Source organism: Micromys minutus (genome assembly GCF_963924665.1).
Source record: "Micromys minutus genome assembly, chromosome: 20".
Taxonomy (NCBI): domain Eukaryota; kingdom Metazoa; phylum Chordata; class Mammalia; order Rodentia; family Muridae; genus Micromys; species Micromys minutus.
The window spans coordinates 2,422,185-2,427,943 of NC_137955.1; the positions used below are offsets into that span (position 1 = coordinate 2,422,185).

General features: G+C 38.5%; 1 pseudogene across 1 annotated transcript; it reads right to left on the bottom strand.

Annotated features, from left to right (window-relative positions):
* Positions 1 to 4,260: 4,260 nt before the first annotated feature.
* LOC308433600 (microtubule-associated protein 1 light chain 3 alpha-like) lies at positions 4,261 to 4,619 on the bottom strand (annotated as a pseudogene). The gene has a single exon. The product of its transcript is annotated as a microtubule-associated protein 1 light chain 3 alpha-like (transcript).
* Positions 4,620 to 5,759: the final 1,140 nt, after the last annotated feature.

Consider the following 5,759-nt stretch of genomic DNA (forward strand, 5'->3'; position numbering starts at 1 on the left):
CTCCCAAAGTTAAATTCAAAGAGGCTTTTTAGGAAAAGGCATTGACAAACTAAATGTTGTCTAAAAACACCTTTATATAAAACATACAAAAGATGTGGGTGGGGCCACATTTTCACTGGACTTGAAAGCCAAATAAAATCCCAAGATAAATAATTTGGCCTGTATTGAATGGGTCTAGTCACTATTTTGCAAAATTAGTACATTCAAAAGACCACATGGCACATAAATATTCATTTGCTGCTTGCCAATGACATGTACAAGCTAGATCAACAGTCTGGGTGTGACAACACCTGTGTTTACACTGACTTATTTTGCTTCCTCTTATAACTTGTGAACTACCAACTCCAAATGCAAATAATATCTGATTCTAAATGACAGTGAGTTGAGGAAAGAGATAGTATAAAGATGGTGAAACTAATTACAGAAAGTGCTGAATTGGTCCCAAACTTGCCTTGTAGCCAGGATGGGAAAGTATTTCACAAATGAGAGGTCTAAAGTCATTTCCATCTCAAAAAAAAAAAATCGCTTGGTGGAAGATGTATAGACAGAGTAGACATCAGAATAAATATAAGTAAAAGAAGGATTTAGGATAAAAACTTTCCATTTAGTATTTATGATTTTAACATAGCTGACATTGCAGTCATATATAGTAAAGAAATGTCTATATGGAACATTGGTACATTCTGACAGATTGATCTGTCAGGTTATGGAGCCAAGCAAGGGTGGACTTTGACATGGAAGGGAAAGCGAAAATGGGAAAGTTAAAGATGTTAGAACTACTGCTGTAGCTAGGCATTAACATTTTGGGAGCTATGGAGAACTTCACATTTTTGTCTGTTCTTATACCAGTGATTCTTAACCATCCTGATGTTGTGACTCTTAATTCAGTTCCCCATGTTCTAGTTACTCTCGACCATACAATTATTGTTGTTACTTCTTAACTGTAATTTTGCTAATGTTATGAATTGTAGAGCAAATATCTAATTTGTGCTATATGTGATATGTGACCCCTCTGAAAGGGTCATTCAATTTCCGAAAGGGTCGTGACCCACAGGTTGAGAATTTCTGCCCTATACTTCATTACTTATACACTCTGATTGGTTGTATCATGGAGATAGTTAAGTAACCATCAAGATGTATAGCCAAAGCACATTTCTAGGTGCCATAAATAAATCTTTATAATTTTCTTACCTTTCTACCTTCATAAGGTGAGCTACACAGACATGTGCTTGAAAAAAAATCAGGGTGGCAAATTTACCCAGTGACATAACACAGTCTGCATTGTTTTGTAAGAACAAACTCAATAAAAAATTTAAATCAGGCAAAGTATACATGGATTCATTCTCTAAAACTAGGAGTTTTGAGGTACATTTTAGAATGGATTAAATAACAAACAGTGTTATTTAATGGTTTGGGATCATTTTAGATTTGTTTCTAAAGTCTCTAAAAGATTTGGTCTACAAATAATTTCATCAACTTAGTTTGGAAATTAAAGTGGCATTTTTTAAGTGTAGAACTTGTTGCACATGTAGTATGCTCTGTTCAATACATGCATCTGGCACAAAGGCTAATCGGAATTATAAAATCTGATATGTCCCCCTAATTGTGACTATCTTTACAAGTATACATCAGACATCTTGAACTTTGTAAGTACAGACCACACATGTCATCGTGTGCATGCATAGGACAGAGGACTACACTCAGAAATCAATTTTCTCCTTCTGTTGTGGGATCCACCGATAGAACCCAGTCACCAGATTTGTGTGGCAAGTGTCTCTATCTCTTTCCTATGTTCCCATTTCCATAAATACACACCTTCACTTATGTTCCTAAACACAGTTACAAGCACAATTTTCATGTCTCCTTCTCATTTTCTGACATCTGGATTACCTTGTGGCTGACCTCATATGGGTTTTGCCGTTGTAGCTTTTGATTTGGGTTATATTTTCTATATGCTGAGCTCTTTGAAACTTTGAGTATTACATATTTCCTTGAATGTAGTTGATTTATTTTGTTAGGCCAGGGAATAAACTTAACTGAGAAAAAAACTACATTTGCCATCTCCAGTAGCTCCAACTTCTTGGTTCTTTCACTGTTAGGAGAGATCTTCCCACAGATAAAAGGGCAGCAGTCCTCCTCCGCAGTGTTACAAAGAGTTCATTTGCACATTTCTGTCAGTCCACATCTTGAGATCCTGCCCTCATGCTTGCCACATGGGAACTGCAGCCCCACTCTGGTGTTTTCTCTCATGTGTCAGCTGCTATTCCAAACCACAAAGCTTTTCATCTTAGATGTCTTCAACAGACTGAGTTTTTTTTTTTCTTTGAAATTTACAGTTGCTTTAGAGTCATTTTTGGCTTGCATTTGAGCCTTTGGGATAGTGGAATGTAGAAGAAGCTCTCATAGTATTCTAAGCTCTGCTTCTGAAGCACTGGTACGTTGTTCTCTGACTTGCCTGATGCATACACGGCTCCTCCAATGTGTGAAACAATTAGAAGGCTTTTATTGGTGGTTATAAAACATGTCATCTTGTACCTATCTGACTATAGGTTTGAAGCTAAGCATGCACCTTTCTACAGGCCTTCTTTTCTGGAGTTATAATAGTTAAAGTCTTCTAACATTCTTTCATTTAAAGCAGAGCAAAACCAGTTATGACAAGAGCAATTACAATTACCTCTTTGTAACAAAGTTAAGCTTAAGGTGAATATAATAGGCTCATTTGTTTCAAGTTGTAATTGAAAAATTGTCAGTCGAACAAAAGATCTGGGGCAAGCTCTAGGGCAGGTCACTATACTGCTTGAGCCACATTACTAGACTGAAAACAAGAGAGGTTTACATTTAATCCTAGTTAAGTAGCTTACAAACAAAAACACTGTGAGAACCTGTGAAATTCTGTGTTCATGTTAGTGATTTTTTTATGTTTTTATTTCATTTGATAGCATTTTCACATGTAGTTGAGAGTTAAGAGCATAGTTGATTTAAACTACTAGAATATTAGATCCTATTTCTAGACTAACGTAGCCCAGTGATATTGAGCACACATCAAGATGGACTTAAGTATGAATCACATGTTTAAACTTGACAAATTCCAATTATATTAAAAATAAAAACTAGAAAACTTGATTTTATATTTTCTACCACCGATCATACACTAACAGTTTGGAAATGAGAAATACATAAAGCTGTTCCTCCTTTGTGGGGACATTAGTCTCTAAAACTCAAGATTGAAAAGCCAGATGACGCACAATGTCACGGTGTAATCATGCTGTTTACCCTTTGTGTGGGTTTGCTGGCCCCTTGTTCCTTACATCTTCTTTAGCGTAATATCTTTTACTACTTGAGTGCTTAATTATTCGATTGTTTTTCTTTGTGATTTGTTCTAGCATCATAGACATCTGCTTGGGAAAATGAAAGCTTAACCATATCCCAAGACTTCTCACTAGCTGGCAATTAGGGTAATTGAAATAGAAGTTCCATTTTGCATTCATCTCTCCATGTGTAGCCTGACCATCCAGGAAACATATTTTCTAGAATTTATGTTTTTGACTTTATACTTACTATATGATTTTTAAAAAGTTACCATCCTGATAGAAAACAGCTAAGTCAATTTTTTATTCCATTATTACAGTGAAATTTAGACCCATTTATTGTTTATTGAAATATAAATTAGATTTATTTTAATTAAGTACATAAGACATAAAAACTGTATATATGTATAGAGTACCTTGCAATGTTTTGATGCATGTATACATTATGTAATGTTTACATTAGGTTAAATGAATCCCTGTCCTCAAAGGTTTATCTATTTTTTTTTTTTTTTTTTTTTTTTTTGGCAGGCCTGAGCAATCTTTATTCTGTAGAGGAATTGACCACAGATCCATATATAATGTCAGGACAAGGGAAGCCAGGCTTTCATGGGTGGGGCAGGTCCTGGCAGAAGAAAAAGCCTCAGGTGGATGAGGGGCAAGATGGGCAGAGAGGTAAGGGCCTAAAAAATTGACAAACCCCACAGGGAAGGGATGCTGCTCCCCACCTACTCTCAACCCAGCCAGCACCCAAAAGAGCAACCCTAACATGAGTGGTCCAGAACCTACCCAGAGCATGTTAGGCTGGCTGGTGGTCCCTACCTGGAGGGAAGAGGGTGTCACATCTCTGCCTAATCCACTGGGGACAGAAATAGCTTAGTTTATGAGGCAGTACCTCCCTGGGGGTTACCTGTCCAGAACTCCCAGCCACCCCACCCCCACTCCTACTCTTTCCTCAGAAGCGGAAGGTTTTTTGGGAAGCATAGACCATGTAGAGGAATCCATCTTCATCCTTCTCTTGTTCATAGATGTCAGCGATGGGTGTGGATACACTCATCATGCTGTGCTGGTTCACCAGCAGGAAGAAGGCCTGCATAGGATTGAGTTGCAGGCAGCGCCAGATGATCTTGACCAACTCACTCATGTTAACATTGTCTGGGACCAGAAATTTGGTCTTATCCAGGACAGGCAGCTACTTCTCACCCTTGTAGCGCTCGATGATCACCAGCAGGGATGCTGATAGAGAATCCGCTGCACCTCCTTACCAGTGTTGCTGAATCTGCGCCTCTGCTTGAAAGGCCTGTTGGAGGGCATTGTGCAGGTCCGGCGAAGCGCACAGCCTGGGCTCCCGAGCAAGCATCTTAGGGATGCGGCTGTGGTTCAAAGTGATAGGGCCTCCTGGGCTCGAGCTCAAGGGCTGTGGAACTCGCACTCAGGTTTCTCATTTCTTTATGGTGACATCTTTGCACGCACGCGCGCACACACACACACACACACACACACACACACACACATCTTCTTGTATGTGTTTATGCAAGTGCTTGTCTCTGAGTGAATGCTTGGAGGCCAGAGGCTGTACTGTGTATCATTCTCAGTTACTCTTCCTTACATTTCTGACACAATCTCTCATTGAACCTGGAGCTCAATGATTCAGTCTGGCTGGACAGCAAACCCTACAGCTTCTCTTGTCTCACACTCTGTTGCTGGAGTTATACATGGAAGCTGGACATCTGAATTAGTTTTTAGGTTTGTACAGTAAGCACTTTGCCAACTGAGTCCCTCCTCCTGTCCAGGCTTCACTCTTGAATGGCTTACTATCATATTTGTCCATTCATTGGTTAATGGATACTTAGGGTTATCTCCATTTTTTTACTATTATGAATTAAGGCTCATTCTAAGCACAACTATTATTCTTGAACATTCAGTGCTGATTAAACTGTTTGAATGTATTCTTCAGGGCAGTTGTCTCCTATTTTCCATGACTGAGATGAAGGAGTAACAACATTCCTGCTGTTAATGATATATAGAACCGTATGATTTACATTTAGTGAGACAAAACACGTTCAGAATCATGTTTTTAGGATATATATATGTGGGGGGGGGTGGGTGGATATGTATGTATCTTATTGGATGAGTTAATTTTTTATCTTTGAGCCTTTTGGCTTTTAAATAAAGATATGCCAACAGTGCTGTTACAAGTAATATTCCTTCTTTGTTTAAGTGGCATCTTATGTTTAGAGAAAAACAGGAGTGTTCCCCAAAGGTATGTTCTCAAACACTTTCTCAGAGAGGAAGAAATATCCCTGAGAATTTATATAAGTTTATAAAAAGCCTTCTAAATTAGAATGCCCTTTGCAATGGAAGCTATTAGACTTAGGTAAGGATATTGGCACATGCATGGCATGGTGCCACTGATGCTCTCTGACTTCTTCTCTACAGTTGGGACATTGTATT